At 44.7% G+C, this 12,815-nt stretch overlaps 1 protein-coding gene and 1 long non-coding RNA gene across 2 annotated transcripts in view; both read right to left on the bottom strand.

Annotated features, from left to right (window-relative positions):
- The window catches only part of GLI3 (GLI family zinc finger 3), a 265,844-nt gene that overhangs the window by 27,614 nt on the left and 225,415 nt on the right, over positions 1-12,815 (bottom strand).
- Positions 1,296-7,752, bottom strand: LOC116665062. Its single transcript, XR_004321650.1, has 2 exons — positions 7,710-7,752; positions 1,296-6,072 (listed from the first exon to the last, which is right to left on the bottom strand). It is a non-coding gene; the product is annotated as an uncharacterized LOC116665062 (long non-coding RNA).

A 12,815-nucleotide genomic window follows, 5' to 3' on the forward strand; every position in this document is an offset into this window, starting at 1 on the left:
CCAAGATGATGTTACCTCCTTCAAGTCCTTCTGGGAATGTTGCTTCCCCACTGAGACTGATCACCCCCCCTGCCAGCACAGCTGCCTCCTCCCTGAATGCTCCTCCCCTCTGCCCCTCCTGCTCTAACTCCCTGCCCGCCTGCCATGGCCCTTATCACCTCTAACGTGCTATAATTTACTTACAGAGACCGTTTGTGATTTATTGTCTGCCTCCCCACGAGAATGTAAATTCCACAGAGGCAGAGATTTGTATTGATTTTGTTCAGTGATGTACCCCAAGTGCCTGGAACAGTGCCCAGCACAGAGTAAATGCTCAATTAATAGTTGTTGGAGGAATGTGTTACTGGAAATGCTGCATTTGGACCCGCTGTGGTCCCTGGCTTCAGTAGATTCCAGGCCCCCAAGCCGCCGTCTTAGGTTTGTACTTTGAGAACCAGAAGCCACAGGAAACAGAAGCAATTTCCTGTGATTCCTCTATTCTCAACAATTGGATAAACCCTCAGCATCTCATATGCCTTTAGGGTATGCCAAGCAGAGCGCCCTTTTATATTTCAATTGTAAATTGAGGTTCTGAACTAGTAATGACATAATTCAGAGTTAACTTGGTTGGTTCCCATTCGTTATTAATGAAAACGAATTCCACAGTTCCTTTCTGCCCACCGTGACAATGTTGACATAACTTTGGGGGCAAGGTCTCTTAACGTTTAAGCGGTAATTAATCCTAACTTTCAATGTTATGTTCCACTATTTGTAGAAAGCAAATAATCGTATGTTTTACCATAGGTTTCTCTTGAAATAATTCAATAAAGCGTCACATGAAGGAGAGAGGAAAAGGCCACGTTACCCTTGCGATTCAGCTACACTCTGTCTCACTGGAATTTTGCCCCGTGGCCCTCGCTTTCCTGGACAGTTTATACAAAGATTTCTTCCTAATGCAGCGCCGTCAAGTAACAGAAGACTGAAGGGCGTATTTCCTCTTTAATCGGCTTGTGGAAATCTCATTAATGAAATGGAAATTTTGCCCCCTACCATGACTAAAGTGTTTTAAGAGACAGAAACAAGAAAGTCAGGTTGCTTGTACAGTTTCAATCGGAAATAGGGAAGGCACTGAACACTGAGATGCAGGTTTAAACTCGGTAACTTTTTAAAAAAAAAATTTAAAAATGAAAGAGTATGTGTGCGTGCACAAAGCGGTTTGTGGCCCTGCCAAAAGAGAACTGGGAAGCCAGGCCCCCTGGCACTGAGCACCATTCTTCAGGTGCTGAAATCACTCTGGGGAAGGGTGACTTTTCATGAATTTCAGTCGTTTCTGCTCTTTTTTTTTTCTTTATCTTTTTCTTCACCTTCCACCTCCCCACCAAAGTAAGAGTTTCATTTCTCAAGAAGTGCCAAATTATTCCTAAAAAGATGTTTTTAATTTGGGGGCTTGATTCTATAAAGCGTATTTTTATAAGCATGTTTTCCCTAGGAAAATGTGGCGAGGATATATTGAGTAACTTTAAAACTTTAAAAAAGTTTTCATTCGACCCTTTAAGTGTCAGCGTCCAACATCTAGGTGGCTTGCATAATTGTTTCCACATTGCATATCAGAACAGAATATTAATACAGGGTGATTATAACAGCCCAGAAACTGGTTAAAAGTTCATGTATGCTAACACTCTACAGGGAAAAAATAGTGAATGCACTTGCCCAAAAAACGAGAGCCTGAAGCTAACTGAAACTTGATGTTTGGGCCGAATTTTGTCACCTGGGTATTTCAAGTGAAGTCTAGGTTTGTTATCTTTTCTAGATTACCTGCGGGGTGACTTCTGCACATTTCATCTTTCAGGCACCTCAACCCGACACAAGTATCAACACAGAGTCCAGGTGGGGCCCCTGGTTCTGGACCGTCTGCATCCATCCAGGTGGAGGTCCACCGTCCAGGGCCACGGGAGGTGTTGCCACATCATGGCCATTCTTGCTCTGTCTTCCATCACGTCTGTTTCCTGCAGGCTGTATGCACTGTACGTTTGCCCAAGCCAGCGCCTGCCCCCCGGCCTGACTGTCCACAGTCTCTCCACTCAACTCATTTCTCCTCATCCTTCATCTCCAGCAGGAAGATTTGCCCGGCCCTGGGAGAGGTTCAGAAACTTACCCAACAGTGCGCCAGGAGGTGGGGACATAGGTACTAAGAACAGAAGCCAGGGCTAAGCTTCCCACCTACACATAGGTGGAACTTCAAAAAACAGTGGTAAAGTCATGGTCAAGAAAGAGTTGGATAGTGCTTCAGAAATAAAGGGCCAAAAGCTCACCAGAAGGGGGAAATTTCCCAGAGTTTTTTTTTTTTTTTTTTTTTTTTTTCAGTGAAATGTAACAGAAAGTACACTGACAAGAGAGGGTGATCTGCACCCCTACAGAAGCAAAGGATAAAGGAAAGAAAAAAGATCTGTTCCTATAGACGCATGCGCACACACACACACGCACACAGTGTATACTGTTTCTGTTTTGTATGTATTCCAAGATCCTAGAATCCAGGGTATTATCAAAACCAATAACTAACATTACAAGGGTTAAATAAGTTATCTTTGGTTAGAAATGTCCTTGACCTCTGGAAACTGGGGGTCTGGAAAGAGCTATCAAATCAAAGAGACATTCCCCTTTACTTTAAATGTTAAGTTGGCTGTTTTTGGATCCCAGAGTCTGTGGTTCAGCTCCCAGGAGGGGTGTGTTAATACCACATACATCTGATGGAGGGAAAACTCGTCCTTTTAGGAAATTCATTTTCGGTGGCTAAATGCCTTTATATTACATGTGCATACATTTACACAAACTGTAATTCCTCTTTATTTCCGCCTTGAACCATTATGATTAAAATGAGCTGGGTAATTCTCCTAAATTAATTTATCACTTAAAAATTGTTGGTTAGACTAATGATTTTTTTTTCCCCCTCTCAAAACAGCCTGAGAGACATCTCTTCCCGGAGCCGCGGCCAATCCACTTTCCCAGTGGTTTTCACTGAGCATCAGCAGTTCAAACATTCCCAACCTATACCTTTAAAATGCTCAACACAGAGAATTCCCCGTGGGTTAGTCAACTGCTGGCTCGTATACAAAGAAAATACTGTATTTTGTTCTGAAGAGCTTTCTGCATCAATTTCAACACAGTGAGACAGACACAATATCCCCGAGAGAGGAAAACCTACCTTATTACATTCCTGACCCAAGAGAACGGGTTTGCCCTTAGGACATAAAAGGAATCTGCAGGGGTGTAGGGGAGAGTTATTTAATCCTAAACATAAAATCAGTTCATAATGCAACACCACGATGCTTTTAATCGCTGACATAATCGTGATACGTATATATAATATGACACAAGGAAAGTAAACGCAGCTCGCTTCTCAGCCTTGAAGGCTTTCTTCAGTACCCCAGGTCTTCTGGATTTTGTACATGCTTAGGGGAATTTTCAGGGGGAGGTAACGTAATGTTATAAGGATTCCTTCTCGGTAAGATCACATCTTGTTCCGATTTGAGTCGATGCATCTGTATGCGGTGAGTGTGGTAAAGCGAAATGTTGGGCTCTGTGAATGCAGTGTTTTACAAGTCTTCTCTGATTTCCTGGGCACGTCCAAGGGCCATGAAACAACGGGCAGGGCACTGGGGTTTTTATTCATATTGCAAAGCTGCCTGGGAGAGACACTCCTGCAATCTCAGCGGTGAGTGCCAGTGGGCGTTTACCTGTTTCTCTTTTATGGTTCTACAAAAAGATTTTTTTTTTTTTAAAAAAAAACAAGGGTTTAGGTTTCGATGTTTCTCCCCTCTCTGATGTTTCTACACACAACATAATCTAAGCCTAAATTGCCATCTCCCAGGAAAGAATGGCATCCTTGCCTTACTGGTCCGAAGGCTGAGAAAGAAACGTGACATTTTGAGAAGTTCAGCTTTTTTTTTTTTTTAACCCCATCAACATTATTTATGGAAAGGATTTATTGTACAACATCCTTAAAAGCAGCTAGGCAGTGGCTGGACTGTCAGCTTTGCAGGTCGGCATTTTTACACAAGGCTTGTCTGCGACCAGGGACTTGTGGATGCTCATGTTCTATTACAGTGGATGCAACCGCTGTTTCCTGGCAAAGCCCACGACCGTTCCAGATCGCAGCGTTTATCACGGCCACTGCTGCTCTCGGCCGTCATCTGATTGGAGGAGCAAAAGAGGGGAATGCGTACAATGCCCCAGAAATTGAACAAGAAGGAGAGAGGGAGAAAAGGAAGAAGCTGGTATCCCAGCTGGACATTAAATGTGCCCCAGCTCTCCCGGACACTGAGATTTCCCTGATCCCTTCGGTTTTACCTTCAGGGTGGGTTTATTTTGCATGAACACGGCTCCCTGGACTTCCAGATCACTTCCTGAGTCCTGGGTCCGTATCTCATTCATCCTGGTGCCCCACCAGCCTTCCCTGTGAATTCCACCAGCAGGTGCTCAGGACACGGTGCTCGGCAGAACAACTTGAATCCACGATGTGATCCAATAATCTCTGTTTCCTCATATTTCACTGTAGCTGGAGTTGACCAGATGCACAGATTCCCTCAATCTAACTCTCCCACTGATGTTTTTCTTGCCATACTTTGGAGAGAAATTTAGACTCTAAGGCCCTGGACCTCTCCTAGATGCCTGCTGAACAGACTGTTTCTTTTTTTTCCCCATTCTTTTTTTTGGGGACAAGACGCAAAGATCAGGAATTCTTTTGGGTTCAGATGTGGTCATTAAGCCAGCTCCTCCAGGTCATCCCAGGGTTGGAAAGAGGAGTAAATGATGGAAGTGGCCTTTGGGGACTTCCAGGGGCCAAGAGCTGACTTCATTTATTTTATAAGTAAACTGAGATGGCTGAAATAATTGACACGTGGCACCTCTTCTAAGGGAGTCACACCACGGGCTCGAATTCCAAGCATGTGACAGAGAACACTGTGTTTTCTTTATACATATTTTTTTTTTTTAAAGGCTGCTTTACTGCTTCTTATCTGAAGTTTCCAGAAAGCCTGTAAAAACCATTCAAAGGATGCCCGAGATCGGATGCAACCACCTGCTCCTCACCGTGGCAGGACGTGGCTTGTGTCAAACAAACTGGCACTGATACCTTAATGGGCCTATTCCACAGCCGTCAGTTGTATAATTTGCCCCTTCTTTAATGCCTCAAAAATAAATCCCATTTCTTACATTTAACACCTCTCCTCAGACTGTGAAATACAAGATGTGATACTTTTTGCAAGAGAGTAAAAAACTGAATCACAGCACTTCAATGGGGTACTTAATTTTGTTGGCGGAGGCTCTGAATGGTGATACCATAATATTGGCCCCATAGAGATTACACTGGCAGAGCTAACTTGATGCTCAGGTGATAAATATTCTCACCTCTACATTACTCGCCAAAGTATCCTTCAACTTTGGACATCAGCGGTCATGTCACCTTTTTTGCTAAGGAAAGATTTGAGGTGAATATGACCTAACACCTTTAATTATTTTCTTTCTTTCTCTTCTGCCTGGAAGTATTCTTTTGCCCTCCGATCTACCCCCATATGTCCATTCACTTTTTCGCATTTCCTCCCACAGGGCTTTTCAGCCTCTATGGGGTGATGAGGGGCACAAGAATTTAAATCCTGTTCAAGAGGACCCAAAGTTTTGTACAGTTAGTGTCAGGTCACCTGAAATGTCAGAGAGTGACTTAGTTTATAAAGGATTCAGATGGGTGGAGTTTCCTGTTGAAGAGAGGGCCCTAGGCCATTTTCTCCACTTTCCACTGGACGTGACTGCATGGGAGGAAGTTACCATCAATAAAAGTGTTAACTTCAGATGGCAAATACTATTACAAAAAAAAAAAAAAAAGAAATGAAACCACCTAGATTAACATGGGAGGCACACAAAAATGACCAAGAAAGCCAGCTTCCGTGGTCTATACAGAAAAACAGCACTGAAAAATCACACCATGGATGGACAGGTTACTAATTATAGCAGCATAGTCTTGACTTTCTGGGGGGAGGTAATTAGGTTTATTTATTTACCTATTTGTTTAATGGAGATACTGGGGATTGAACCCAGGACCTCATGCATGCTAGGCACATGCTCTACCAGTGAGCTCTACCCAACCCCCAAGCACGGTCTCGACTTAAGTAATGTGGTTCTTTGGATACATTTTCTAAACCAGAACTCACAAATGTCCAAAAAGGGAGAAAAAGGTTTTCCTTGATTTTACTACATTCCATTGGCTCTGGGTTCCTGGGGCTGCAGGCACCACAGAATTAGGCAGTGATCTGCCCCTCTCCCATAAACCACAGCTACTTTTCAAGTCACCCGGAGTGTTCATCCTGCCCCCCGTCATCTCCTCTCTGTTACAATCTCCGCACACTGCACCTCCAAGAACTCGGCATCAGTGGTTCTCAAACTCTGCAGGGAAGGAGCACCCGCTCCCCGCCATCCGCGTGGAGGGAGGTGCAATCCTAGGTCCTACCACGCTCGCCTACCAGTCTGACCACACCCAACTAGTCTACACGCTGTCTAGTGACAGGAGCCGCTGATCACACTCAGATGCCAAGCTGGTGACGATGGCAAAATGCCACGACAATCTCTGGACACGCTGAGTCACACGGCTTGACAGGACCAGGAGTGGGAGGGGGTCGGCCGCACGCTGAGGGCATCGTGGGCTGTGCCTCCTTGCTGAGCTGCCCTGGAACTGAGGACCCTGCATGCGGGGGGCACACCTGGCAGGTTGTACCCACAAAGGAAGAACCAATGGTGATCTCTCACCTGGACAGGCAGAAGGAACAGTCCATCTCAGCCCAGCAGAGGGGAGTGCTTGCCACGCTACGGAAACTAGTTCAGGCTGAGCCAGGCCCAGCCTCTGTTTCTAGTGCTGAGAGACGAAAGCATGGAGAGAGAGGAAGAACTTATTTGTGTTTGCTTATGTGCCCATAAAGGAATTCCATACAGATATAAAAAATCCAGCACCGTTGTCACTTGTAGAGGGAGCCAAGAATTGGGAGACCAAGAAAAGACGGAGACTTCTCAATATATCCCTGTTACGACTTCTGGCTTTTTAACTACATGAATGGACTTCAATTCCAAACTCTACAAATAATATAAAATAAACCAGAAAACATGAACTAATTTAAAAAAAAATGGAAAAAAGGTGTGGGCTGAGCTGGGCAATCCGCCATCACCCTCAGGGACTAACAGCACATCTTACGGGCAGTTGCCAACAACGTCCAGCATCCCAGGAGGGCCACAAGCAGTGTTCTTTAACCGACAAAAAGGAGAAGGAGAGGCAAAAACTCAGGATAAGAAGACAGTTTGTAAGTAATGAATTGAAAAACAAACAGGAAAAAAAAAAACGTAGAGATCTATGTGCTGGCTGTTCTCAAACAGGATAAAAGAAGGCAGGATGTCTGCATACAAAAGGCACTCAGATGGAGACACAGGCAAGTGGGAGGCTGGGGGGAAGGCACGTGTTTAACCATCTTCCAGCAGGGCCAACTCTACCGCGGTCTCAGTGGGGAGCTGGACCGACACAAGAGAAATGAAATCACATCAAATCCAGGTGCGGAGCTCGAGTATATTTACATCCCAAACGACAAAACTTGAAGAAAGAAAGTAGAGATAAATCATTTGTTTGCTTGGTGAAGGGGGGTGGAATCAGGTTTATTTATTTATTGAATGGAGGTACTGGGGATTGACCTCAGGACCCCGTCCATGCTAAGCACCCGCTCTACCCCTGCACTGCACCCTCCCCCTAAGATAAATCATATCATTGCAAATGAAATGGTTTTAGCATCCACCAGACCTGAAGTTAGTGAAAAGGACCTAGACCTATTTGGCATCATTAAAAAATTTCAAGAAAAAAGCACAAACAATATACAGGAGTATCCCTCCATAGAAGGAAACATGGGCTAACCTAATTTTGCTACATGCTGGTCAGATATAGGATTGGAGGCCCCGCTCAAATCTGAAAGGCTTGGATAAGTCCTGCAGCAAGAAACCACTGTTTAATCCAGCTTTTCACTGGGCGCCCATAGTATCCTGTGGAAGCAGTGTTCTGCAGGATATATTTTGGTAAATGTTGAATTATATGGGTATAAGAGAAAATACAATTCTCTCCCCACAAAACCTGACTTATTAAAACTGTTATAAATGTAAGAAGGACATTTTTTAAAAAGTTTTTCCTCTTGACTTAAAATAGAAAAAAGAAGATCTCAAGAAAGAAGCCGTTACATTAGAGGACGAAGAACTGAAGCCAGCTGAACACACAGGGTACAACATAAAGATGGTTGAAAAGACCCTTATAGGGAGACGGGGGGTACAGCCCAATGGCAGAGCGTGTGCTTGGCATGCAAGAGGTCCTGGGTTCAGTCCCCAGTGCCTCCGTTAAAGGGGGAAAAATGTTTTTTAATTAAAAAAAAGAAAAGACTGTTATAAAAGTAAATATATAAAACCATAAGCCAGGGGACGAACCTAGAAAAATTAATAAATGTATGTAATCCTTGAGTCCATGAGCCCTAATTAAATTGATAAGGGCAGGAAGAAAAGAAAGAGGAGGGAAAGAATTGTTCAAAAAAAATAAATTATTTGTCCTGCAGGTAGGGGATTTTTTGGTAACTTTTTTTCAGTAGTTAGAAATGACGCATTTAATTGTGCATTTAATAAGCGCACAGGCAAGCATACCAATATTTAAAATACCATATTATCTTTCAAATTGGCCATGGTAAAAACGAAGAAAATATGGCAACACTCACGTACACACACAAATAAAGGGGAGGTTAAAATTCACATTCAAAATCAATGTCTCAACTCCACCCACTACAGGCAAAAACTCTCAGATGGTTATAAGCATAACTATAAATCTAAGGGACGTCACTGGAAACAAAATTATAGAGAATTGTTAAAAAATATAAACAGGGAGATGTGATATTAGTGATAGTAATCTTGGTGTTGAACAAATCAGACTGTAAGACAAAAAAGATTTAAATGGAGTAAAGAGAGTTGTCTTGTCTTGACAGAAGTATATAATCCTTAAAGGACAGCAACACTTTTCAAACACACATCATCCTAAAAGTGATCTGCTGAACTCAGTTCCCTTGTTGTAAAGATTTTATCTGAAGGGAACAGAGGATTTTATACAAAGACATTCATTACTTCTAATACTGAAAAAATGCTGGGAAGAACCCTAGACGTCAAAGAGCAATGATTCGGTGATTGCAGTGTATCTATATGATAAAAGCGGGGTAAAAAATATAAATTTACCTATGAAGACTGGTACATTCTCAGTTTTTAAGAAGTGCATTAAGAAGCGAGAAAAATCTACAAAATTGTAAATAAAATTTGCCTTCACTTTTGTTGACTTTGAAGGCATTATGGGTTATTTTTGTTTTTTTACACAGGTATCTGAACTTTAGTGTTTCCGGGTTGTTTTTAGTAATACTAAACCTTATTTTTAAAAAAAGACAAACGAACTTATTTACAAAACAGAAACAGACTCACAGACATAGAAAACAAGCTTATGGTTACCAGTCGGGGGAAGGGGGCGGGAAGGGGTAAATTGGGAGTTCGAGATTTGCAGATACTAACTAATACATGTAAAATAGGTAAACAACAAGTTCATATTGGGTAGCACAGGGAACTATATTCAATATTATGAAGCAACATGGTGAAAAAGAATATAAAATGAATATATGTAAAAAAAAAAACCACCTTATTTAATACTTAGAAGAATGTAGTCTTCTCCTTAAGGGCTCTTCTGTAGACCATGAATATGACATTCACTATATTTTAGAACACAAAATCTATTTTCAGAATGGATTATAAAATGGACAGCAAAGTGCTTCACTGAGTAAAATGTACTCTTCACCCGGAATTCAAACACATACACTTTTCTAGCCACAATGAGGAGGAGAAAATCTATTTTCATGAATTCATTCATTCAATCGTACATACAGAATACCTGCTCTAGGCCAGTACAGTCCTGGTCCTGGGGGTACAACAATGCATAAGCAAAGTTTCTAATCTCATGGTGCTTACAGCCTTGGGGTGGAAGGCAGACAATGCAATGATTAAAAACAAACCAAAGTCATGTTTTAGATTGTGAGATATGTAAAAAGGTAAAAAGCTGGTTAGGGGAGTGATGGAGGTGTCAGTTCAGTCATTAAGGCTGGTCAGGGGAGGCCCCTTGGATACTGCGAGAGCTTGGGCAGAGACTTGGAGAAATGTGTGTGGATTCTGTGAGAAGGTTGATCTAAGCTGTGGGGATGGCAGGTGCAAAGGTCCTGAGGAGGGTGCAGCCTTGGTGTATGAGTAACAGCAAAGAAGCCCATGGGGCTGGGAAGGATATGAAGGAACAACAGCACTTGGGCTATGAAAATTAACAGGAAGCGCCATTATACACTACACTAATTGCATACGTTTAATTACCCCCCCAAACACTCTTAAGTTTTACACCACATTGCAATGAAAACATTTGGAAAGAAACTTCCAGCATGTTGAAACCGACTGGTTCTTTAGGTTTAAATGCATCTATAGAGGCCAGCAGCTTTATAGCATTTTATGAGCAGAAACAAAGCACTTAATCCCAAGAGCGGTCTGAAACAGTCAAGAGTGTGACGGAATCAAGAGTTCCAGCGAAGCTGGGGAGCTTTGAAAACAAAAAAAAGTGCTGAGGACCTGAGCCCTCGTCATCCTCTGTAATTATTCGCTGCGTTAACGAGCCCCGAGCAGAAGCCACCATGTGCCCACACCGCCCTGGTCATTTCTGTGACCTACACACAGGGATGGATGGTGCCTCAGGCACAGGAAGTCACTCCAGGAGAAGCACTTTAAATTCCCGCTGGGCCCGCGGAGCCAGGGCAGGGCTGGCTTTTTGCACACGTGGCAGGAAGAGCTGGCACCTGCTATAAGGCTGCTTGTCACTGCGATGTTTGCCACTCAAGCTAACAAACCACTGGCCAGGGTGGGAAGGGAGGGGAGGCGATGAAGGCCAGGATGTTCATTTTACCACCTCCCCAGCTTGCTGTAATTCCTCTTTCTCCCTTTTGCTCCCAAGTCCAGAGTCAGCAGCAGGGGCTCCAGTTGGTGAGAACAGTTGAGGAAGGGAAGAGGGGAAAGAGAAGGGGAATTAGGCAGTTTTGGGGGGAAGGAAACGGAGCATTCAGACCTCGTCCTTCTCAGAACCCGAGTTCAGCCTGGCCGCCACAGTCCAAAGGATGCATGCTTTTATCACTTCCGTCACCTCCTCAAAAGGTAACAAGATTAACAGATTTTGCAGGGAACAGGCTCTACACTAAAATACAGCTTCCCCTGTACTTAAGAGAGTGTGTAAGGGACCAGAGCTGTCGGCCACCTAGCCTGGGGGGAGGCCCCCCTGCCCTCCAAGTCCCCCACCCCGACAGCGCTCCCTGCTCCAGAGAGCCAGCGAGGGCAGGGCACACACAGGGGTCATCCTGGGAGCTGGTTAGAAATGCAGGTCCCCAAGCCCCCACCAGCTCCAGGGTGATGCTCCAGACCCACCTATTTGCCGAGTTTCAGCAGGGAAAGAAGGGAAGACGTAAAGCACCCAGGGAGATGAATACATAGGTGGTATCACAGACTCTTAACCCAGGAAGAACCTAAGGGGTCAGTGGAAGCCAAGATCACTGAGCAGTTCAGGCATTGAACTCAGCCAAGAAAGGCCCCCGTGAGCCCAGGACTTCCAGGAGTGCTTCTCAAAGACAGAGACAAAGAGTGTGTGTGTGTGTGTGTGTGCGCGCGTGTGCGTGTGCGTGTGTGTGTGATGGTAAGCCAGCTAATCTGGCTGACATTACTGTTTTGGAAGCAAGACGTTCTTGATGGAGGCAGAGATGCTCTGATTCACACGTTTCCTCATCTCCCTGCAGACTAGTGACAGTCCCTGAACCGGCAGCCAGTCTGCAGGTCACACCCAGTAACACTGCCTCAGAGGGTCCTGCTCCGGCCTCTTCCAGCCACACACCTGCCGGCACCGCAGGGTGATGGGCCAGAGAGGCCTGGAGCCCGGTGCCCCTTTTGGACCACACTCGGGATCCTGGGATTCGAGAAATCTCCAGAACAACAGACTCTGAGCCTGGCTCTAGTGCCTGGCCAGGACTCGTCTTGGGAGTTCCTCCTTTGGAAGACAAACCACGCCATCTCCCCAAGTGCATGTGTCCCTCGACCAAGGACTAGCTGTTGGGGGGAGGGCTGGGGATGGGGCCTGGATCTGCAGCGGGGCATCTCCCACGCCTCTCCAGAGCCAGAGCAGGGAGAGAAGAGAACAGGCGACGATGGTCCTGGCACGAGACCCTGGCACGGGCATCTGAGAATTCTCTCCTAAACCTGGCTGTTTACACCTGCTAAGTATTTAGATACGCAGCCTGTGATCTCCCACTTGTAGTCCTGAAGATATTAGGGGACGGCCTGAATGCCCCACAGGAACTGAGCCTCCAGGTTTGGGAGGCTGGGGTCAGTTTGGTTAAATTCCCAAGTTGGGAAGGCATTGTTCCAACAAAAACATCCACCCCATCAAGTGGACCAGACAGATGGCCCCCAGGTTCCTCGGGGGAGACATTCCTGATGCTCCCTGGACCCCCAAAAGGGAATGGCCTCGGAACCAGTGGTTGGTAAGCGCATATTGTAAGGTACTGTCTTAGCACCTACGGTAAAGAAGGGTTCATTTTTCTTTGGTTCTTTCTCTCATTTCTCACTTTCTTAAATGTTTTTAGGGATTTCTGATGATAGAAGCACACTGATGAGGATCCCCCAGGTGTTCTGAGCTCAGCCCTGGCTGAGGGCATGACACAGCCTCAAAA

This window comes from Camelus ferus, chromosome 7, assembly GCF_009834535.1.
Source record: "Camelus ferus isolate YT-003-E chromosome 7, BCGSAC_Cfer_1.0, whole genome shotgun sequence".
In the NCBI taxonomy this organism is placed as follows: domain Eukaryota; kingdom Metazoa; phylum Chordata; class Mammalia; order Artiodactyla; family Camelidae; genus Camelus; species Camelus ferus.